Genomic DNA, 25,685 nt, shown 5'->3' with positions numbered 1-25,685 from the left:
GACATCGCCTGACCACAAGTCACATCAGCAAGCCATAGCGAGGTGTGTCACTGAATGCTCAGTGGTTGTAGATTGGATTCTACCTAAAGAAAAAAAAATGATGGAAGATGGATGGAGAGTGTCTTAACATGAAGTTTTATGCTGGCTCTATTACATGGAGGATAGCTAAAAAAAATTAGAAAACATTTTTCTGTCATTTATATGGTGTAATATTAAAAGAAAAAATATATTTAATAAAAAAATAAGGCAAAGTGCCCAAAGAAAACAATTAAATATTATATATTACCATAACTGAAATATAACTTAAAACTTATTTGTCGGCTTGATATAAGAAGCCAGTAGAATGAGGAGCAGGCGTTATGTTACAGAAACCGCAACTTCGAGAGCTTCGATGACTGGCGCCGTATCGTATTCGTTGTTTACCACTGTTTTGATTATTATTGAAATATAATTTATGAATTAGATATTTATATTTTTGTAATATGATTTATGCTCTTATGTAGGTATGCTTATGTAGGTATATTATTTCACATATTTTTTTTGTGTTGAGACACTCTGTCCCCCATTTTCCGCCGAATTCTGGAGGCATTGCGTGTTAATATTATATTTTACATTCCTTAAAGTGGAAATCAAATCCATGACCTGTCATGCTTACAATCACACTTTGTGGTCCTGCGCCACGACCGACCTCATTATCTATATAATGAGTAGCTATATATCTCACTATTATCTCACATACTTATAAATTTCTTGATTAAGTCAGGGTAAGTACTGTATATAAAAAAATACCATTTATTTATGGCTTACCATTAGCAATTGACTGAAGATTTTTTTTATATAAATAAAAAATAATATCACGATCGGTACAGAAAAACAGCAATAATATCGTTTTGAAGACTACTTCATTAAATAAATAGTTTCTATAGTACTTCTTATAAAATCTAACAAAGAAATTATATATATACTATCGTGGAAAGGTGCTCATACATTTTACATTCTTAAGAACAAGTTATTTACTACTTACTCGAGTGCAACATTTAAATTTTAATCACTGTATTTACGGACACTAAACCAAACTTGTCATTACTTAAGTGAAATAAAATTGATTGATTAGTGACATAAAGATTTAACGCTCGGCGACCAGTCAGTCAGTCAAACTGGAATTTTGTCAAATAATCTGATAACGATACACCTGACTTTTCTTCGTAGCTGTTAATTATTCATTTATATTAGAGTATAAATATTAATATTATTAGTATTATTAAAGAATTTCAGGCCTAGAGTAAGTATATTTAGGACTAGCGGACGCGCGCAGCTTCGCTAGCATATTTAGGGGTGAATTCTAATAAACCACGAAACATGTGTTCAATGAAATATTTTTAAGAGTCTAAATTTCAAATTTTATAATAATCGGTGGCGTTTTAAAGATTTTTCCATACAAACTTTCAACCCCTATTTTACCCCTTTAGAGTTAAAATTTTTCAAAATCCCTTCTTAGTGGATGTCCAGATTATAAAAGTAAACATCTGTCCAAATTTCACGTTTCTACCATCAGCGGTTACGGCTGTGCGTGCGTCTTACCTCAGTCAGTGAGGACAAGTCCTTTTATATATATATAGATATAGATTACACCATTTTAAGCTAATCTTTTCCCTCCGTCCTACCAAAAAATATATATATAGATATCATGAAACACGAGTATAAATGGAGGCAATGTGTTCCTCCCCTCATATAAAACATAAAGTTATATTTATTTATTTTCGGCGGAAACTGGGAAACGGAGTGTCTTAACACTAGGTTCCCTTTGCCTACCGTGCGAAAACATAATAACATTTTTGCTCTCTTTATCACAAGTCATACAAGAATGAGAGAGAAAACAACGATTGCGATTCAACGAGTTTTCTATTTTTATTCTCGTAATTGAACGCTTTCCTAAAACAACTATGTCGAAGGAATCTGAAAAGATTTCTTTTGCTTTCATGCAGCATTCATTTTCAGCGATAACAGTAAAAGATAAACCACGTCCACGTTGATTGGATTTTAAATAGGATCATAGAATTTCTTACAAACTTTGTTACAAGTAAATAGTGTTTTATTTGTGTATAAAGGCTAATTAAAAATCGAGCTCAGTGGACGAGGATAGGCTGATGATGGCGATGATGATGAAAGGCTAATTGAATAAATTATACATACTCAGATAGATTTTTGTAATTTATATTTTATAGGATATTAAACGCTTCTCTTTCAGAAGTTTTCTTAAAAGTGTTGGGTGTAGAGCGGTGAATTTCAGTGGCACTTCTTGTCTAACAAGACAGACGAAACAATAGTACTACTACTTGAATTACACTTTATATTTTTCAAATATGGACAATTGCTCTAAATAGAGCAGACAATAGAGCAGCAGCTACTCAGCACGAAATATAATTGAGCAGAAAAACAATAGAAAAAAAAAAGATAATTAGAAATTTTCCATGTTTATTTAGCAAAGTGTAAGAGGTTTTTTTTAAAAGATAAATAATACAATTTTAACTCGCCTCTGAATTAGCCCTTACCGCGTAACGCGCAAACAATTCACAGGTAGACGACGAACGGACCAATTAATGGGGCGCATGATTCGATTTCGGAAATTTTTATCACTTTGTTTGCATCCACAGTATTCAATTTGAAATGTTTACTACGCAGATATTTGAAAGCGATGTAAACAAGCGAGCGTCTACGGTAGATTTCGGCTTACATAAATATACGGGTATGTAGTTAGAGTGCGTTCGACGCTACGCTATGGAACTTTGGCGATATTTTTATATAATTACAGTTGAAAATAACTACGACTACGACTTGCTTGAGAACTGGGGTTTGTGGGGTTTATTGCGTTGAAATTCACGTCAAAATAACAAAATATATATTCCATCATGGTGTAGCTGGAAAGTTAAGTACGTGATGGCTGTGGGTTCGATTGGATTAGAGCATCGCCATTTCTTAGACATATTCACGTAACTAAATTACTAATCATAAATAATAACATTTATAGTATTAATCATTTATTTTACTTGTTAATAACATTTAGGAAGTATCAGAAAATTAACGAAGTCAACCTTTCGGAAAAATAGAGCAAAAACAAAATGTTTTATTCAATACAGTTTCCCACTCCAGCATAAAATGAATTTACCAATGAGTCTGCATCGGTCCTCTTCATTTAATAACTGGGTCTTTTATGTGTATCTATCTATTCGTCTCACTGAATACTTATTCAGATGTGATACGTTAATTCAATTAATATTCGGCATAATAATTAACTATAATATGTTACCAACATATTTATTTTGGCAATTATCCTCCTGTTTCATATGTAAAAAATATATAATAACAATCATTACAGTCCTTTTTAAACCCAACTAAACTTAACTTAACTATTAACTGTTATTTTTAACGATTAATATCTGTATTTTTTGATAATGGACATAAGAAAAAGTACATAAGATTTTCTTTATTTCTATTTGAAATCATAAACCGTCACCATTTCAAACAGCTTCTTATTGCTTAATTGTCAAGGATGCAGTATTATCAGCTCATATGTTGAATTATATCCTATTTGGACATATATTCAGACTATATAATATTCTAGGCAAATTCATTTTGGTCAATGACTATACACGAAATGAACCATCCGCTGCCAACACAACATTCTTTTTATATTGAATCAAGATTTAGCCAGCTTCGAAAGCGAATTTATGAATGAAAATTCTCGGGATATGTCCGATGATTGGCCGGGTGCCACATCCAAAAACGTGGGCTGTAGATGAAAGGCCAAAGGTCAGAGCAAAATCAATAGCAACATTGTAATCAACCTAGATAGACTGAACTGTTATCTTTGCGACATAGAAAAAAATGTGACTCATCTTACGTCATGATATTCCTTACATATATATTTTTTCTTAAGGAAAAAATATTGCAATATACTGATTAATTATATAATCATCATCACTTTTCTTAGCTAGCAGATGTTAACGATGTTTAACCACCCTGTCCAACAATGTTGACGAATGGACTAATATTTCGAATATAAAATATATGAAATAATAAATAATCTAAATAACATCTTATTTATCAGTCTAACTTACAGGAACAAAATCACCGAATGAGTAACCGCAGCCAAAATATGCTATACGAAATGAAAAGCCATTGAGACAAAACATTGAATCCATAAATACAGTGCTCTTTCAAGAAGTATCTTCAATGCTTTAAGGACACGACAATACAAAATAAATAATGTTGTAGTAGAAAACATGAATGAAGATTGGGTATCTGGCGGCAGTCCAAATGGCGGGACGGAGAGCGTGGGCTTGTCTGCTCCAAAGGTTAGGGGTGACGAAAATAACGTAAGAAATCAGACTATTGTGTAATCTCAAGCACTATTATTTTTCTTTCTTCTTAAATTATGTAAGCTTTTTGACTCATTTTTGTGGAATCGTAAGCAGTTATTTTATTAGAATATTACTTCTACACGCGGCTTCACTTCCTTGGTGGAATGGAAATATTTCAGAGTTCAGTATGACACATGACACATACACACGTTCACAGTAAATCTGATCGCAGTGACAGGAGTATTTTGCTAATTTCTTGTTCAAATATAGCAGTTAAAGTTCTTAATTAAGAGCGGATCTAATAAACGATCGAAATGAGCTTTATAATACAAGTCAGATTTAGGTTAAATCAGTTTGTTTATATTACTCACGTATTTGAAGCAACCAATGACGTTATACTTATAACATGAACTACAAATGAAGGTGAATTAACAGAATCTTCTTAATTACTAAAAACACCGAGTCCTGATGGAAAATGCATGTCTCGCTTTATGGTGTTTACCGAAACTCAGTTAAAATGAATATGACGAACTCAAATAAAGTCGGGCAAGACAATAAAAAAATTATTGCACAATAAAATATGAGCATCAGATTTCATCAATGACGAGCAATGACAAATTTTATGATCGTATAGAACGTAATCATAATAAAGTTTCACAAAATATTTCACAAGATTTTCCATGTCTTGACACTTTTAGATTGAATCGTATATATTTCTATTGTACAATAAAGTTTTTTCCAATTTCCAATTATTCCAAAATACAATAAAGTATTTTATTTTATTCTTTTATATATATATATATATATTCTTTTAATAACTTATTTTCTCTATACAACGATATTTGTCTACAACAAACAGAAAAAACATAATGACAAAGACATTTTTTGAAGAAAGTGAATTTCTTGTACCTTTCGTGTAATCTACACGAAAGGTACCTTATTAATCGAATTTTAATCGATGATTGATGATAGAAGAAAAGAATTACATTAAGGACGCATTACTACCAACTTCAGTCAATTTTTATTGAAGTCCAGTGGAGAAATACCATACTAAAAGTCACCATCGGGTAGTAAACGTGACGTCAGTATATTGTTATTTTCCATTACCATTACCGTAGACATATATACATTCGAGGGACACTTCCTGGCGCCTCATCCAACCGCGTGTCTTTCAGAAACTCCCACGCACCAACGAAAATATGAACACCCACGCACTGAAATGGCCATGTATTTAGGTAATGCTGTCAAAGTTTATGGCTCATCGTAGCTTTAATATGGTGGTGACGTAATTTACTAAATGGTTGCATGTTTACGTAATTCACAAGTCTAAGACAATCATACCTAGCAAGCTATTTTCTTGCAAATCGTTTTCATACTTTTAAGTATTTTAGAAGTTAGCAAAGTTATTATCTTAACACTTACTTTTAAATATATTATCAGAATAGGCAGAGATAATATTGAAGTAGATACTCCGCTTTCTCTCCAAAATCGAGACGAGAGAATTTTCTATGAATAAAGTTAGATTCCGAGAATTTAGTGAAGTAACACTGTGTCCTCTTCTTCTAATAGTGAAATACTGAATGCTGAGCATTGAAAACTTTTACCAACAAATCGCCAAAAACTACTTACATTATCCATTATCTACGGTCAGACAAAAATATTTATTGGTTAGGTGCGGTCAAGTTATTTTTACAACCGACGTACATTACTTCTGTGGGATAGTAAACATCATATTTCTTTGCAAATGTCACTGATAGGTTTCCTAGTTTATAGGTAAAAATTGATAACAGTTCATTTTAGTACTCCTTGAAATAATCCTAATTCCATTTATTTTTGTTTTAAGTACAAAACATTAGTTTCTATATTTTTTCATAAAAGTATGATTTTTTAGGGCTCCGTATGTCAAAAGGTAAAAACGGAACCCTTATCCGTCTGTCAAGAGAATTTATCTCAATATCGCGTATCTGTATCGATCTGAAATTAATATCAAATATTCGGGTCTATGATCCCTTAAAGCACAAAACTTCTAAGTGAACGCAATCAAAAGATACGAGCATGTATGCATCGATTTTGCTGCATTTTGTATGCAACTTGCAATACAAATAAAGAATCAAATCCAAAAGTGACAATTTATACGTATTTCGTAAAAAAAGATCATTACAAACCAATATTTGTAGTTCATTGAATCCTGAAATTAGTACGGAAGCATCGGTGCGCGAGTCCGACTCGCACTTAACCGATTTTATATTAAATTAATCGCATATCTCCTATATTTTTATTACATTAACATAAAATAATATCACTTCAACATATAACCAGTGGTCTGCATGATACAAGTAATTTATTAAAGGCGGGCATATATCTGATAAACAGGATATTTATTTATGTACTTATTGTTGGTTTTCTTCACGAGATTTATTACTGGAGATGATGATATCTACTGCGAATACAGTTTTCTTGCTTTGTAAGAGTTTTTTCTGATTTAATTGAACATAATGTTTAAGTAGATAGTGCTGTTATCACTGCTTTTTGATATATGAGCCTTATGTATGGTTAAAGAGCGGACTAAATATAAATTTAAAAAAATATTGTTTAGATTAAAAAAATGATATTCTTAAAAGGAATTAAATTGTTGTGAAAGACTAAACATCAAACGGGGTCATCATGGGATCGTAATGGGACAGTATCTGACTAAAAACGCGGTGGTAGTGGGTTCGATTGCAATAGAAGGGTTGATTATAAATAAATTATATTAATTTCTGCGCTTTGGCCAGGCAAAGTATCTTTGTCGGAATATTTCTTTTTCTATAGATTTATTTTTTGTAACATTAACAGGAAGCTATTCTCTAAGTAAGACAACCGCTATTTCACAAGTTGACGTTTAATGGAGTTAAAAGGATTTTCACGAGCCGGCATGCTTTTGTAAAGTTACATCTTTCTGAGAGATTAGCGTTAATACGTACATGAATATAATTTAGAATGTACCTAACAATTAAGATTTTGTGAGCTTTATCTGAATAACAAATATATATACATTTTGTGAGTTCCATATACAAATATAAATAATAATAATGTACATTTTTAACAATTTTAATACGGAATAGTCTTTTAATTGTTAAAAGTATAATAAATAATAATTGGTTATATTATTACTTTCATTTTTATTATGTTACTAATATATAAAATAGTAAAAAGTAATGTCTAGGTTATAATAATATTGGAAGTCTGTATAAAATTAAATAAAACTAGGTAAGTAATAATCAACTTAAACAAATAGATTTTCTATGCATTTAATTTAAAATTTTAGATACGCCTATTATAAACATTATATATGTAGAGTAAGGCTAAAATATTCGCACAAAAATATGTCAGTCATTGCTTTTTAATTTGCTCCTAAGGTTCTAACACATCTGTACTGGTAAAACATATCCTAAACCAAGTGACATCCGAAACGTAAGGCATTCTATCATAAATGAGCCCGTATAAGCAAAAAAGGCCAATTCACTGACAAAACCATTTTGCATGCAAATTTCTAAATAGGGTCAGTTGTAAGTCGCAAATTCTAAGACGAGTCACGCGTCGCTTCTTTTCATCAAATCCAACAAAGGGTAAAGAATAAGATTCCCAAGTTAAATATCTTTTATGGGCACATTTGGGGCTGATGTGATAGTCCACGTGTGTCTCTGAAGATATGCAGTATACTTAAATAATGTATGATGTTTTTTTTTATAAATAATGACGGCAAAACTAGTTTCTTTTAAGCATAGTATTATTGAAAGAAGAATAATATATAGATCATATTCTTTGTGTAATGAAATTAAAGTTTCTATAGCAATGTCATATTAAGAGTGCTTAAGTCCATACAGTAATCTCCATATGAATAATCTTTAGTAGATAGCAATAATTATTTTACTCTTATATTATTTTTTTCATAAATTAACTTGTTTTTTATTATCTACGAGTTATTGAGCTACCATTAAAGACCGATATTTTGCGCTTTTGTGAAGTAACGAGATCGTTTTAGGCGACAAAACAAAATTCCTCATTTTGTTTATGATAGACAAGTGTTTATATAGAAAATAAATTATAAATTGTAATATTAATTATTGCAATTTTATCCTTGATCCTCCCTTTGCCTACCCTGCTACATGCGGGATACAGCGTGAAGCTGAAAAAAAATATCTTTAGGATATTCGAATAGCCATTTAACGCTACGTAAATCAAACACGTACCAACCTACCCACTTTAAACGCTAGAATATAACTTTAAACAATTAATTTCCTCCTAAATATATCCGAGTTATTGTAAACAAGCACATATTTTTGTACGTTAAGTATCAACCCAATCTACAGTACACGTATTTTATTTTATCTCTATTACAAAAGTGTAGAGACCGAAATGGAAAAGGTAAAATTATAATAGCCCACCGTAAGCGGTCAGTAAAACAAACTATTGGCTTATTTGTCTTTACAATTTCACGTTCTCGGAAGACATTATTCAGCAGGTAGATGCTTTTAATGACGCCGCTCCTGCCTGCCTCTATCGAGGTGAGAACTAGTGATAAATACGTAATGGATGTTAGAATTACTAGTTTTTTTTCCTTCTTATTTCAAGTTAACCAGTGCCCGGCCACCCTTTTAAGTATCTAAAAAGAATTTATACGGATTCGTATTTTTTTGTTATAATTTACTAAGTTACTATTGCTTTAATAGTCAGCAATAGGTACTTATAGCACACTAGCGACCCAAACTCAGCTTCGCCCGATTAATACAAAATCTTTCTATAAATTGTAGCCTATTTGTTATTCTAATATATTAGAAATATTATTGTCCAGTTTCATCTAAATCCATTCTATAGATTTTGCGTTAAAATTGAACAAACATCCATCCTCACAAACTTTCACACTTATAATAGAATAGGATATGAAGCAAAACTTTTAAAGCTTAATTTTTTACATATTATGTAAAAGTGTACCTTTAAATATAAATATTTTAAATTGAAATCTATAATATTAAAAAAAGTGACAATATTATTTTACTATTTAATGAGTTATTTGTTGCTTACTGTTTAGCTTATCCTATATCTTATAAAACAAAGTCGCTTTTCGTGTCTGTCTGTTATTTCTAACTCTTCTTCTTCTAAACCACCCAACGGATTTTGATGCGGTCTTCACCATTAAGTCGAGTGTTTTTCGTAGAAGGTTTATATATAGTTTATTATTTGTACATTCTTATATAAATTAACATAAATACGACAAATGTGTATAAAGTCCTACCCGTTGAGACACTTTCGCGCATGCGCTGCTCTAATGGTAAGTAATACATGAAAAAAATGTACTGGAGTATTGTTTCCATAATGGTATTAATCCTTATCCTTTAAAATACTTTATTAATTTTCTACGTTAAACGAAAATAAAATTTGCTTTTTACAATATTTCGAAATTGCGAATAGTTTTACAGAAAAACGCATTTAATTGTTGACACATCCCGCCGTTGACACATCAGCTGTATGTTACTCAAGTTTCACTTATCCCTTACTCTCAGCATATAAATAAGTACATTAGTTACGTTGGCCATTTAATGTAGACCAAAACTGTCTTTTACTGTTTTTCATTTTAATAAGTACTTTAGAAGTTGTTACAATATCAAAAAAATCCTTGCTGCGAAACGGCTCGCCACTCGACATGCGTCCGCCGTGCCCGCTTGCCTTACACGCATCGGTGGTTCAGTGGTAGAATGCTCGCCTGCCACGCGGGCGGCCCGGGTTCGATTCCCGGCCCATGCATTCTATTTAATTTTCCTCACAGGCAGCCACGTCGTGCTTGCTTTTCATCAGGAACAGAATACCCCCTTCAGCATTAACCACAAGCTCGAAAAAAAAACCCGGCTGCCTCTATAGCAACGAAAATTTAGATGCGTTTGCACGTATTGGATAATTGGAGTTGAATGTATTATTTCAGCGCGATATATTCGGTTTCATATTTTTTGTAGTAGTTATTAGTAGGTAGGTTTTTGTTTATAATTTCTTCCGTTTAAAAATAGTCATTTAACTATCTAAAAATAGTCATCTAAATATATTTTAATAAGTACTTGAAAAGATTTGTAGCACAGATTTAAAATTACGGTACCTACTAAAAAATTCTTGCTGTGTAAAACAATTGGAAAATCCTTATTGAAACTACAAAAATGCGGGTTGCATTAGGGTTTAATTAATTTTCACATTATCTTAAGTGCTTTGCATACATTAACATACATTACATGAATAATCCAATAGTTAAAGCGGGCGAAGCCGCAAGAGGGTCGCTAGTATGTTATAAATGTGATTTATAGAAGAGTAAGCAATAAATAACTCATTATAAACTAATATTTAAAAAGAAAGTTGCAAATTAACAAATACATTCGCCTAACACGGGTAGAGGCTGGAATGTTATTATTTCCAATAATAACAATATGAGCAGATGTACAGAAGGCACCTCATTAATACAAATCCAGTTGAGTACGCGCATTTCTTTCATTCTTTTTACGTTAAACTCACAAATATGAACCTTAATCCTCTGTAATAAGACTCTCGTCAGTTATATTAAAGAAGTAGAGTAAACGCTTCAAAGTGATTGATTTAAACTGACAGTTATTGAGTGACAGCCGACAGTCGCAGGGCCGACGCCTCGACATGTCAATCTCGTAAATATGGCGTTTTATTTGACGCATAAACATTTTTCATTTACAAATCGACATAAACTAACTTTAATATTGCAGGAGAGATATATGGTAACTGTAAACGGTAATGAGATTATCAATATCTCATAATGTATCGTAATGTGAATTTGAAAAATGAATAATGATCAATTATTCATTATTCAAATTCATATGAGCGAAGCTGAGTGTCTTAACACTGGGTTTACTCTGTCTACCCCGCAGAGTGAAGCTGATCAATAAATAACGGCCAAAAAAAAATACTATTTTAATATTAAAAATGCTAAAGAAAATTTGTAATAAAAATATAACAAAGATTTAAGTAAAATAGGGTGTAAGTGCATTTTTTTTAATTATTTCATACTAGCGACCCTCTTGCGGCTTCGCCCGCTTTTACTACTGGATTATTCATATAATGTATGTTTGCAAAGCATTTAAGATAATGTGAAAATTAATTAAACCCTAATGCAACCCGCATTTTCGTAGTTTCAATAAGGATTTTCCAATTGTTTTACACAGCAAGGATTTTTTAGTAGGTAAAATATACTATTTTTAGATAGTTAAATGACTATTTTTAAATGGAAGAAATTATAAACAAAAACCTATCTACTAATAACTACTACGAAAAATATGAAACCAAATATATCGCGCTGAAATAATACATTCAACTCCAATTATCCAATACGTGCAAACGCATCTAAATCTTCGTTGCTATAAAGGCAGGCGGGTTTTTTTTTTTTCGAGCTTGTGGTTAATGCTGAAGAGGGTATTCTGTCCCTGATGAAAAGCAAGCACTACGTGGCTGCCCGTGAGGAAAATTAAATAGAATGCATCGGCCGGGAATCGAACCCGGGCCGCCCGCGTGGCTGGCGAGCATTCTACCACTTAACCACCGATGCGTGTAAGGCAGGCGGGCGCGGCTGACGCATGGCGAGTGGCGAGCCGTTTCGCAGCAAGGATTTTTTGATATTGTAACATCTTCTAAAGTACTTATTAAAATGAAAAAGAGTAAAAGACAGTTTTGATCTACATTAAATGGCCAACGTAACTAATATACTTATTTATATGCTGAGAGTAAGGGATAAGTGAAACTTGAGTAACATACAGCTGATGTGTCAACGGCGGTATGTGTCAACAATTAAATGCGTTTTTCTGTAAAACTATTCGCAATTTCGAAATATTGTAAAAAAGCAAATTTTATCTTCGTTTAACGTAGAAAATTAATAAAGTATTTTAAAGGTTATCCTTATGAATTAATACCATTATGGAAAAATATGACTCACAATAAAAAATATATTGAAATTATTATTTTTAGACAGAAAAATGATCATTACACGTTATTCTTAAAAGATACGAATATGCCGTCGCGGACTTTTTTGTAGATCTTATTAAGAGGAACAATACTCCAGTACATTATTTTCATGTAGTACTTACCATTAAAGCAGCGCATGCGCGAACTCAACGGGTAGGACTTTATACATATTTATCGTATTTATGTTAATTTACATAAAAATGTACAAATAATAAACTATATATAAACCTTCTACGAAAAATAATCGACCTAATGGTGAAAACCGCATCAAAATGCGTTGGGTGGTTTAGGAGAAGAAGAGTTAGAAACAACAGACAGACACGAAAAGCGACTTTGTTTTATAAGATATAGGATGCCCTACATCTATATTACGTAAACGTTTCAAAGGACTAGGACAAAACACATAAAATCTGCGGTGACATAATTTATAGTGGACTGCGAACATAAATTCAGGTGAAATCAGATGAAGACTTTCGACTTTACTAATATTCTTTAAATAAACTGCATTTTTAAGCCTCCTGCTGTTGTACTAATGTACTTGAAGCATGTTTAAAGTTAAATTGAAATTTATTTTTATAGATGAATGTTACTTCTGTAAGGACAGTTTAAAACGATATAGATAATATTCTTCCTCGATTCATTGTTGTTTTTTTAAATATATCTCCAATGGCTGAAATCGGAGAGTCTTGAATCTAGCTTGTTTTTACCACTCAAGGAAGCCAGTTATAGCAAATATCAATCCTAAAATTTTCATTTTATATTGAACGTCTGTAAAAATGTGACGAATCATAACTTTCTCTCTACTTAGTTCTCGCTAGTGAGTATATTACGCCATTCTTTAACTTATAAAAGTAGAAATCATATAATAAATTCAAATTCAAATTCAAATTCAAAATATTCTTTATTCAAATAGGCAATTATTATAAGCACTTTTGAATCGTCGAATGAACATATGAACAAAAAGCTACCACCGGTTCGGAAGGCAGTTCTGCTGAGAAGAGCCGGCAAGAAACTCAACAGTTGCTCTTTTCAAAATCAATGGTACAATCTATTACATTAGCTGGCAGCTATCCTGCATTACATTCAATAGACATTAATTCCATACATGCTTATCCTCTAGATATTCTTGAACAGTGTAATACGCTTTACTTGTTAGAATTTTTTTTACAGATATTTTAAATTTTTGTAGTGGCAAACTAAGAATACACTGCGGAATTTTATTATATACACGTATACTCAGAGCCATAAAGGATTTATTAACTTTCTGGAGGCGAAAACTTGGTGTAACAAGCTTATCTTTATTTCTCGTTTCTATCATATGATTGTCACTATGTTTACTATGACAATGTATATTTTGTCGGACGAAGAGAATGTTATAGTATATAAATTGGGAAGCAACTGTAATAATACCTGCATCTTTGAAAACATTTCGCAGAGAATCTCGCGCTCTTAGTTTATAAATATATCTTACGGCTCTTTTTTGGAGGATAAATATTGAATTTATATCTGAAGCACTGCCCCATAGCAGCATTCCATAAGATAAAATACTATGGAAATAGCTATGGTAGACTAGTCGGGCAGTGTCAACGTCCGTCATTTGTCTTACTTTTTTAATTGCGAACGCGGCAGAGCTGAGTTTATCTGCAAGTGCTTCCAGATGAGCGTTCCACTGGAGTTTGGAATCTATAGTAACACCTAAGAAAATAGCTGATTCCGACACATTAAGAGGTTCTCCTTTAATTATTAGATTAAAATTATGTTTTTTTACATTTGGTAAAGCAAACTCGATGCATTTCGTTTTTTTAGCATTTAACATTAGATTATTAACATCAAACCAACGAAGAATATGCGATAATGCACTATTCACTTCGTCATAGTTTATTTTATTTCGGTCAACCTTAAATATTAAAGAGGTATCATCCACGAAAAGTACAATATCACATAGGTTCTTCACATAAAAAGGCAGATCGTTAATATAAATAAGAAATAAAAGAGGACCAAGTATAGATCCTTGTGGAACGCCCATCTTTAGAGGAGATCCAGATGATTTTACATTATTTATACTAACCGTCTGGATTCTTTGGTTTAGATATGAGGCAATAAGGTCAAGGGCAGTATCCTGTATACCATAATGTTTTAGTTTTAACAACAGAGTTACATGGTCTACGCAATCAAAGGCTTTGGATAAGTCACAAAACACTCCAATTGCATTTTGTGACCTCTCCCATGCGTCATAAATGTGCTTTAGGAGTGTGGCACCCGCATCCGTAGTGGACTTGCCTTTGGTGAAACCATATTGCTCACTATGGAAACAATTGTTAATATTTAAGAAAATTGTGAGCTGGTTGAACATTATTTTTTCAAATATTTTACTTAAGGATGGCAAAACAAAAATCGGTCTGTAATTTCCAGGCTCAGATCTATCTCCACTTTTGTAAAGCGGCACTATTTTGCTATATTTCATTAAATCAGGAAAAGTACCGGATTCTACACAATTGTTAAAAATTAAAGCGAGGTAAGGAGCAATATTAGGTATAATTGAATTAAAAACTTTAACAGACATGCCCCATAAGTCACCAGTTTTCTTTAAATTAAGGCTTTTAAAAGTTTTGATAATTTCATCTGGTGACACATTCTTAAACACAAAATTTTGTCTACAACTATTTACATGGGATTTTAGTATTAATTCTGCTTCCGAAGGAGATGATGGCAGTGAACGTGTTACTTCAGTAGATATATCAGAAAAAAAATTTTGAAAAGTATTTGCCACTTCTAAATCTGAATTTAAGATTATATTATTAACTTTTAATTTAATAGGTTCACTGACAGCTCTAGATCTCCCAGTTACAGTAGTGATAGCATCCCATGTAGCTTTAATTTTATTATTAGAGTTCAAAATTTTTGCTCTTATATGCATAGACTTAGCCTGGACACATACCTTTTTAAATATTTTTGAATAATTTCTAACTTTTAACAAGAACGCCGGATCTTGTTTCCATTGCCTCATATTATATAATTCATATAGTTTATTTCTGCTTCGGTATATACCAACAGTTGCCCAGTCGCTAAAAGTTAACTTCGAGTTTTTATATATCTGTTTAACTTTAAAAATGTTATCAAACTCTGTAGTGAGTAAATTAAAAACTTTACAATATAGCTGATTCGGATTTAATCCGGTTATTTCTAAGTTTGCAATTTTTTCACTCACTTTATTATTAAAAAGATTAATTTTATTTTCAGTAATTGGTCTAATTGATATTTGTTTACGTTCTGCGACTGTTTTATCTATTACCGAAAACATTTGACCACAATGATCCGAGCTAAGATTAGTAATAATTTGTTTTTCTACAGTCTCACAATGACAAAAAACATTATCTATACAAGTAGCGGACGTATTCGTTATACGAGTTGGTTCAGAGAAAATATTAAACAAATTAAAAGATTTAAATAAGTTTAAAAGACGAAGGCTTAATGATGTCACCTGTAGTATATCTATATTAAAGTCTCCGCAAACGATTAAAGATTTACTATTCGAACTCAAATTATTCAAAACATCCTCCATTTTTTCTTCAAATACTTCAAAACTACCTGAGGGGGGTCGATACACGCATACTATAATATGTCTATTAAATTCAACGCAGGACAGTTCAATAGAGCGTTCGTCAGAGAGAGCTACTATATCTGGTCGCGATTTACAACGTATATCATTTCTTATTAATATAAGCGAGCCGCCGCGGATTGCCTTCTCTCTAACGAACGAACTTGACAATTTATAATTTTCAATATTTACTATATTACATTTCGAGATCCAGTGCTCAGTTATGCACATTATATGAATATTGAATTTTTTTAGAAATAATTCTAGTTCCAGTTCTTTGCCTCCTAGGCCTTGCATATTCTGATGTACAATGTTAAATTTAAATGACCTAGGCGTTGTCTTATTGTCTAGTTTAAATTGGAACTTACATCATTATACTTTATAGAAGTATTATTAGTACATTTAATTTCCTTCGTTATACCATGTACAACGGGGTTTTGTATATTATATGCTACTAAAGTAGCAATTTGTTTCTTAAAATATAAAGGTAGATACAATGTATCTTCTGTCAACTTACAGCTATTAAAAATAAATTTATTTAAATCTAAATAAAAAAATGCGTCGCTATGACGTTCTGTCGTATTATATAATGTTAAGTTCAGGTTATATATATATTTATTTTGTTTTTCTGTGAGGGAAGAAGAATATGGAAAAGAGCATATAATAAATTTACATTTAGTTTTACTATGTAAGTCAAGCAAGTTATCTATACTCTTTATAACATCTTGTTTCCTCACTGACAAACTATGACCATGTAATAGTACAAGTGATAGTACAATAATAAATAATTACTATCTATTAATTATAATATTTTTATTAATTCTTTTTTTTTTTCAATTAATTAATTCGCATACAATTTTTAATCATTTCGCATACAATTTTTAATCATTTTCATTATCTTTTCCAATTTCTGTCTGAAAAGAGTTTAATAGCTACTACAAAGGTATCTTTGTCGCCGTCAATACAGAAGGCACCTTAGAATGAATTATAAGGACTCTAGCAACTTAATAGTTAATTTTAAGCCAATACTTAGTACAGTCAAAGCTTTCTATGTATATTCAAATGTTTTCACAATGACCTCAAATGTTTGAGGATGAATAATTTAAAGAGCAAGTTGCTAATCGCGTTGCGCATGCGCCATCACGAAGTTAAAACTCGAAGCGTTAATACCGCGCTTCATTTCAAACCCGATAATTATAACTGTACAACGAGACAGGTTAAATTCCGTTATTATCATGTGTAAAATATATTACAGTGCTAAAGGGACACTTCTTCTGCTTTGTTCAACCGTACATACATACGTACATACATACCATTGTATATATATGTTAAAGTGTTAATGTAACTTCACACAATACGCCTTATGTCGTTGGCGGAGAAGAAATGTCTAATTCCACTCACAGATGCTTCCTTTTTACTTGAAAGTTTTAAAAACAATTGATTATCCCAATAATAGTGTTATTTAATTTTCTGGTATTAAATATTTCGGTACCACAATATTATCACGTTAACAATATTTGTATATTAGAAACCATTTTCGTGTATTCGGAAAGCGACTAACTCTATCCTGATGGTTGTAAGTTCGATTTAGAGTAAAAAAAAAATTAGAATTATATCTACTTATAAAATGTAACTTAAGGTTCCACACTTCAACACTTACAAATATGAAATATATGAAAAATGGGTGGAAAGTGTTAGGATAGGCTAAATAATTTACTCACTAAAATATCTATGCTTGACATAATAGTTTTTTCAGGAAAAAAAAGTGTCTCTATAAAAAAATATTAATTCTAAGCGCAATTTTAGGCCCCCAAAACTGTGTGTGTCCAATATTGAAAAATACGTAATGTCTCTATCGAGAAAAGGCGTGTAATATAATTTGCATACAATTTTGCAAGCCTTTGAATGTCTTACAATAATATTTCACTGTTACAACGAAACTAAAGTTATACCTAATGTGTTAATTATTCTCTACCCAAAACACCATTGGTATAAAAATACTTTGTTTTCCATTAATACCGTTTTACTTATCAAAGTTATCGAAATAAAAATATGTATGTTTTTTTAGCTTCACGCGGAGAACTATGCATACAGCAGGGATCCTTAAGACACTCTGCCACGCTTTGCCTCATTATCAGAGCGAGGAAATGACAATATTAAATATTTAATTACCCTGATTGGGAGCCGAACCCACTATTGTAGCGTTAACTGTCACACGCTTATTCGTAATAGAATAGTAAATACTAGGTTCCAATAATTGAAGTTTTTGTTACATATTTTGATAGTCTTATAAAAGTTATCAAAACAAAAATATATATTTCAAATAAATAAAATATAATCAGCATTATTACAAAACTAGCGCTAAGCTTATAATTATGTATATAAAAGAGAAACTTTAGTATTTAAAGTTTCTCCACATCCATATAAATGAAGCCATTTAGAAGTACAACAATGATTAATAAAAATAAAGTTGACAGTTAATATGGCGGCAAATAATAATTGTATAACATCCGCACGCACCGAAGTTGATATGGGCAATAAAGCCGCGAATACGGGAGACGGGAGACGGGAGACGGGAGAGACGAATGCAATTACATCTGGAATACAAAGACCGTGAAATTGTTGTAGGGATTGAACAAATTTTTGAACATTCATGAAACGTCTACTTTTCGATAAAACTTATATTATTCTTTTACTATTATTATTTTTTTATTTCATGTTTATCCTACATATAACTGGATAAAGAGAAAAATCTTATTAAGACATTTTATTTGTTTATTTAAGAAAGGCCTAATATGAATATTTTAATGTTAAAATAAATATTTTTTTAAGCTAGAAGAAATGAATCATTGGTTAAAAGGTATATGGATGGCTAAAGATGTTTGCCAAGCATGATATACTCTTTATTTTTTCTAGAAAGTAGAAAAAATCTGTAATTTACTTCCACTACAACACGAATAATAGTTACTGAAAAGCTTGAAAGACGTATGAAATATGATTGTCGTCGTCGCAATTTGAGGTTCCGCCGGCATATGCATGTGTTGCAGTTCGATCTCGTGCCAAAATTGCTATTTTCCCTCAACTGACGAAATGAGATGGCTCTATTTGTGCACTTAGCTTAAAAGAGTGCTATTTTATTTGTGAAACTAGCGATCCGCTAGTGGCTTCGCCCGCTAGTACTATAAAATTAGGCTATAATATAGGCTTTTTGAATGTCAAGAACCTCCACAACCACGAAATATGTAATCTAAGAGAATATTACTCTAAATTGACGTGGAAATGCACGAGGATGTGGTAACAGTGGACAGAGGCCTTACTCCTCTTTCCTTGGGCGAAGAGAACTGGCCTGATCGCATGACTACGTGGAAAAGCAAGGAGCTGCATAGTAGATTCCATAGAGCCCTAGTGGGCCTGGATGCGAACACTGCTTCCTCTTTATCCTAGTTAAGGTTTAGGGATTAGTATTGTTTATAATGTCCAAGTTTGATTTATACTTTTAAAGTGTTATATAATCACTAAAGTACGCTCATATCAGCAAAGAAACTAATAAATTAGGCGATATTAATATTCATCTCTTTCCCTAGACTTCTATGAACTAAATAAATTGTTGATATTCGTCTGTTGTTTATTCTACAACAAGCATTACATCATAATACTGGGAAAACTCAAAAGGCGGATAAATTACGCAGATTTATTCACAGACACATATATGTAAATATGTTATAGGCGATGGGAAAATCATTTCACACTTACCATGCACTCGCGACGACTGTTTGTAGGTTCCGCCGCCAATTCGCACTTAACTCGTAAACTTGCGGTCGCCGTCATCGTCGCAGGGCTATAAAAAGAAAAAATAATAATAAACTTATAAGATTATAGATTTCACATTTATAACCTTCAAGAATTCTATAATCTCCTTTTAAAAATTCTGACTTAGATGACGTATTTAATAATTTGAGCGATAAGGTGTAGAGAGAAAATATTATAGCACCCATTAGTAACACGTTTTAGTTGCATTCGAATGTAAATTTTATGCAAAGATTGTACATTATTAAAGCTTTACATATGTGGCTCGTTGGTCTAGGGGTATGATTCTCGCTTTGGGTGCGAGAGGTCCCGGGTTCAAATCCCGGACGAGCCCGTTTTTTATTAAATGTTTGCAAATCTATCTATCTATCTATCAAAAGTCATATATCAGTATATTTATGGCGTATATTTTATTATATTCATTTGTTTTTTATAATAATAGATTAACTCGATAAATGTTGTTTGATTGCTTTAATATTTGCACAATAGTTGTAAATTCCTTGACGTACTAGTACATACATATATGTAGAGTAAAATAAATAGTACAAACTTCAATGAACGCGTTGCACGTTTCCAAGAACCTTTGGATTGGGTGTTATATTATGGATAATAAAATTAATCGTATAGAAATGGAAGATATTACCTTAATATGTTAGTAAATTATTTTAAATTATCAATAGCTAGTCCTTTATAATTTGTCCCTAGTGTCCGGATACCCTTATCTAATTCACCCTACATTATGAATTTATATAATTCAATTGTTTCCTAGGTTTCATCATAAGCTGGATTTTCTTTTCAAATTATATGTAACGTATTATTGCAAATTTGATTATAATTGATTTACAATGATAAGTAAAACAAAATTGGTCATGCGTCTTTGAACAATTCTAAGTTGGTACAAGAAAAACATTTTATAGTACGTGTAGTGTGTACAGCTGTGAGCACGATTTCGTCATATTATACATCGAATTGTCTAATATAATTAGTTAATTACCTTTAGTTATATATTAAAAGATATAGTTATATATTATATTCATATAGATTTTTATAAATGCATTGAATACTTATGTTTAATTATACAGAGTACGTTTATACAATATATACTTAGTAAAAATAATATAAAATGAACTGGAAATTTATACTGTTTCAACATTATAATTAATCGACGCCATGAAATGTCTGAAATATACACAATTCAGACATTCTGTGATCAAAGTTCAAAAACTGGGCAATCTTAGGGGGAAAGTAGTTAGGTACACTGATAAAAATAAAGTAATAACGAAAAAACTTGACGTAGGTAGAAGTAAACTTTGAATATAATCCAAATAATTAGGATATAAAATAGTCCAAATTATAAAATATATATATATATATATATATCATAAATTACTTCTACTATATATAAATCTATATATATAAAATCGAAAGGTCACTCACTCATCACGAAATCTCAAAAACTACATGTGCTAGGAATCTCAAATTTTGCATGGACGTCACTTATAGGACGTAGGTACTCATGGAAACAGAAATTAATAATAACGTAGTTCACGCGGGCGAAGCCGCGGGCGGGCCGCTAGTTATTAATATAGTATATACAAGTAGTTACTGAAATATAGTAAAGTAAATATAAACGACACAGCCTATATATTTCATTAACTTTATGTATGGCTCGTTGGTCTAGGGGTATGATTCTCGCTTTGGGTGCGAGAGGTCCCGGGTTCAAATCCCGGACGAGCCCAAAATTGTTTTTTTTTATTTTCAATTATTTTTTTGTAGACTTGAAATCTCAAATTTTTTATAAAGCAAAATTATAATAAAATACTTTTAAAATCACGAAACTTACGTTTACTAATGCTTACATTAAGGCGAACCTTGGCCCGTTAGAAAGGAAGGAGAAATATTTCGAAAATAATAAAATTTCATAAAATCACAACAAATAGTACGTTTAAGGTACCAAGCCAACTCAAATGAAAGTAAAAAGCTACGTTTATACGTATATAACAAAACTAAGTAATATTTAAGTATATCTAATCTCTTACAATGATTCACGAGTAGAAAACTCATAAAAATGTCTACACAACTTAAAGTTGCTGGCCCTACACTCAAAAATAATATTTTAGTGTCCATTTCAATAAACCAGCATTATAATAAATGGGGAATAAATAAAATGTTGTCTCAGGTCCGTTAAAAAGAGTAACGAGGCGTTAATGATCCAAAACCATGAAAGTTCAATATATTACCGTCTAATTACTTATAGATTATACTTATCTCTTATAAATGACTGAAAAGACAAATGTTTGGTTTGACCCGACCATATAATATACAATGAACTGTGCCACGAATTTATTAAAACGATAACTTTTGAATTGAGTTGTTTTGTTTTTTCGGGTATTTTACGTTTCTTTCGAGTTAGTCGTGGTCGAGGTAGTGTAGGACTTAACTCGCTATCATTGTATACAGTTAGGCATATGTAAGTCTTTTTCTAAACTAGAATAACATTATTTATAATAATTAAATACATTTTTTCCTTTATTTACAACTTTAACGATCGCTACTTGCCTATTATTTATATTGAATACACAGTAAATTCTTATTTTATTATAGTTAAGTAGTAGTAATGTCGAAGTACTTAGTAACGTAAATCTTTGTATCTTTTGCATAGTAAGTATTTTTACCTTAATTATCCAAATTAAAAGTGTTTGCATCACTTTCGTATTCTTACACTTCTTTTTCTCTTCTTCTTCTTCATTCCTTTACATATTCAAATCTCAATTTCAAGATGAAAGATCTCAACCCCTAGTTCAGCTTCCCAGTAGAAGGGTTGCGCGGCTCGTTGGTCTAGTGGTATGATTCTCGCTTCGGGTGTGAGAGGTCCCGGGTTCAAATCCCGGACGAGCCCTATAAACTGACTTCTATGTTTTTTAGCTAACTTAACTTATTATTATCTCTTAAATGTAAGCAACATTCCTTTTTTTAAGTTAAAAATTCTCTATCATTGCCTTAAAGGCATCTTAGCGGCGGTCTAATAAATAGATATGTAGAATAAAAAATAAGCAAATAAAACATTAACAAGGATAATATTAAAGTCAACAAAAGCCTGTTATTTTTTACACGCACTCTATGATCAACCGGTCAAAATTTTATTAATCACATCCTGTCCTCCCTCCTATCGATATTATTTCATATCCAGATAAAGTTCCACGTATCGAGGGAAAAATAGAACAAGTCAATAGACAATATAATATGTTTTTTTCTCATAGAATCTTATCGATGCATCGCCTCAAATTACCGTTTACCACATTATGGAAATTCTTAAGATATAATATTATTTCGAAAATGGCAATTTGCATATCAGTGTGAGCCCACGCTTTGTAATACCATACGTATATTTTTGTATAATAAATTACAGACAAAATCTATCATTTAATATCGATGAATCGAACATTGAATCGTATACTTGTATGAAACACAGAAACTAAATAGATGGAATATTTTAATATGAAAAATATTCTAAAAACATGTAGCTTCTTTTCACATTTTGTAAAATAGATATTATTGCTTTATCAGGCAACAAGATAGGCTGAAAAGACCTAGTACCGAGAGGCGTAGCCCACATAACATAGCTAATCTTTAATTACCAACTTTACTTATAACTGTTTATTTAATAAATAAATATTGTCATGATAAAAATGCAGTCAACGAAAATCTAAGTATAACATATAGACAAGTACAGAAAGCCAGCAAGGCAGAAACATACACAAAAACAATAAAAAAAAAATAAACTAATAAATATTTTTTTACGTTTTAAAACCAAATTACGATTGTAAATTCAATGAACAACGATGCCTAAAACAATTAATTTCCTCAATTGCTTAAGTTGTTAGATATTTTGGAAGTGCAAAAAATACTTTGTACGAAGCTTAATCGGCGAAACCAGTTGTCTACAGGAGATTAAGCCATAAAACCTTTTTTATTGAACGCTAACAAGCTGTATAATTACAGTTTTTGTTGTATTTACCGCAACTAGATAGAACAAATCGATAAGCTTATATCAATGAGGCAATATCCGCGTTATGACCCTGCTTCATACGCTGAAGATGGTCTCTATATTCTTTTTTATTTATCTTATAGTTATTTTCTAGTTTTTTATCTATAATAGTAATAGATTGCTGTAGTAAAAGAAAAAATATATTTACCTACCACTAAGATTTTTGATAAAATAAATGTAACCAATTCAATACAGGAATATTTTTTATAGTTCCGAGCAGGGATCAAACCCACGACCATCGCGTTTTCAGCCAAAAGTTGTGCTACTGAGCCACTACGGCCTCCGATAATATAAATTGATTCAAAAATGTTATGTAAATAGCATTAGCTACACACATGTTTCTATTAAGATGTACAATATATGTATATACTTATTAGTAAATATTCAGAATCCGAGTTTAACAAATTCAAAGGTTGTATTTTGCAACCGGTTATTTGTTTATAGCTAACAAATCGCCATAGCGAACTCGCTAACCATTGAAATAAAGATAAAACTCATAAAAATGTCTAATTAATTGGTTAAACAATAAACACAATACAACTACTTCTTTAAATGACCGAATGTTCGATAATAATTCTATAGAGTTATAAAATTTATGGTAAGCAATTTTAACGAGTGACCAGATGAGAAAACGTTTGTATTTTACGGTTTTTCTAGAGAAAAATTAAATGTAATGTAATTGCTAAGAGTGGATGACTATGTGTTAACTCTGTTAAGTCCTTCCATTATAATTTCAGTATATGTTTATTGGAAATTGAGTAAAAATATGAAATATTATATTTCTTTAAGGAAAATTGTTGCTTTTAAATTTTTATTCAAATAATAAATCTCATTTTTTTAAGTATTGCTTTAGAACAAAGAAGTTACGTAAGAATAATCAAACCAATTTTTTAATTTTGGATTACTCGAAGACACATAACCTCAAAATTTAGGTACTTAATTGCTTATACTTTCTTATACCTACTACAGTTAACATAACAGAATTTAAATAAATTTAAATGATTAAAACTGTAATGAATCTACAAATAAAGCTATGGGTACATTTTCAATGCGGCGTTGGCCTTTCATTTAATACGAAATTCAACCACAGTATCACTTTATTCATTGGTTTAATCGATACCATTTGTTAATCTATATACACTGCACAGATTAATATAAAGAAGAGAGTACAAAAAAATCGGTAAGCTTTAAGCAAACTTAAAATGAAATATTTGAAATAAATAAACAATAAACATTGTTAGAAATCGGAATCGGTTAACGTTTTTAAATTAACACGATAAAAATACATACCGTCTACATGTTTTTAACGTACTCGGATAGAGGTTCTACGTAATTACGATAAGTGACATGTATCACTCAATAACAACACTACACACTAGATACCTTCCAATGAGGGCTTCTTTTCTGTTTGACACAATTCCACTGCATTTATTGTCTTTTTCACCTAAATCTATCCACTTTTACACGAGTACGCTAACAACTCTATAGCAGGTAAAACTACTTTAAAATTAAGTCTACAATCAATTTGGCTTATTTATTTACAATAAATATGAAGTTGTCATAGTAGGAGAGCGTTTGACTATAATTGGTTATGAGTTCGATTCCCATATTTAAATTATATTCGTTTTCCCGTTTTGGTAGACGAGGCGCGGCTAGTCTCGATTTGGACGAAGAATGAACAGTCTAAAGAGTAGGTTCCCTTTGCCCTATCCTGCTATGCTAGAAAAAGCGGGAAGCTGTTCTATTTACAATACAGTTTAGTAATTAATACGATGTGTGTTCCTTATTATTTATTAGTCTATGATATCTTACCACCTCAGAAGCGGCTGCTTGACCAGTTGCCCGCGGGCGCACGGGTACCCCTCGA

The 25,685-nt window shown here is 31.4% G+C and overlaps 1 protein-coding gene and 3 non-coding genes across 4 annotated transcripts in view; 3 read left to right on the top strand and 1 right to left on the bottom strand.

Annotated features, from left to right (window-relative positions):
• The window catches only part of ths (thisbe), a 143,105-nt gene extending 117,982 nt beyond the window's left edge, over positions 1-25,123 (bottom strand). The window contains exons 1-2 of the mRNA XM_085202161.1: positions 25,109-25,123; positions 19,717-19,801 (exon numbers count right to left, since the gene is read on the bottom strand). The gene's annotated coding sequence lies outside the window, so the exon portion shown is untranslated. The remainder of the gene's footprint in view (positions 1-19,716; positions 19,802-25,108) is intronic.
• On the top strand, positions 20,033-20,104 carry TRNAP-UGG (transfer RNA proline (anticodon UGG)). The gene has a single exon. It is a non-coding gene; the product is annotated as a tRNA-Pro (tRNA).
• On the top strand, positions 21,437-21,508 carry TRNAP-UGG (transfer RNA proline (anticodon UGG)). The gene has a single exon. It is a non-coding gene; the product is annotated as a tRNA-Pro (tRNA).
• Positions 22,598-22,669, top strand: TRNAP-CGG (transfer RNA proline (anticodon CGG)). The gene has a single exon. It is a non-coding gene; the product is annotated as a tRNA-Pro (tRNA).
• Positions 25,124-25,685: the final 562 nt, after the last annotated feature.

Source organism: Heliconius melpomene, chromosome 18 (assembly GCF_056956725.1).
Source record: "Heliconius melpomene rosina isolate 202511_hmr_F chromosome 18, ASM5695672v1, whole genome shotgun sequence".
In the NCBI taxonomy this organism is placed as follows: Eukaryota; Metazoa; Arthropoda; class Insecta; order Lepidoptera; family Nymphalidae; genus Heliconius; species Heliconius melpomene.
This window is presented reverse-complemented; position numbering and strand designations above follow the sequence as displayed.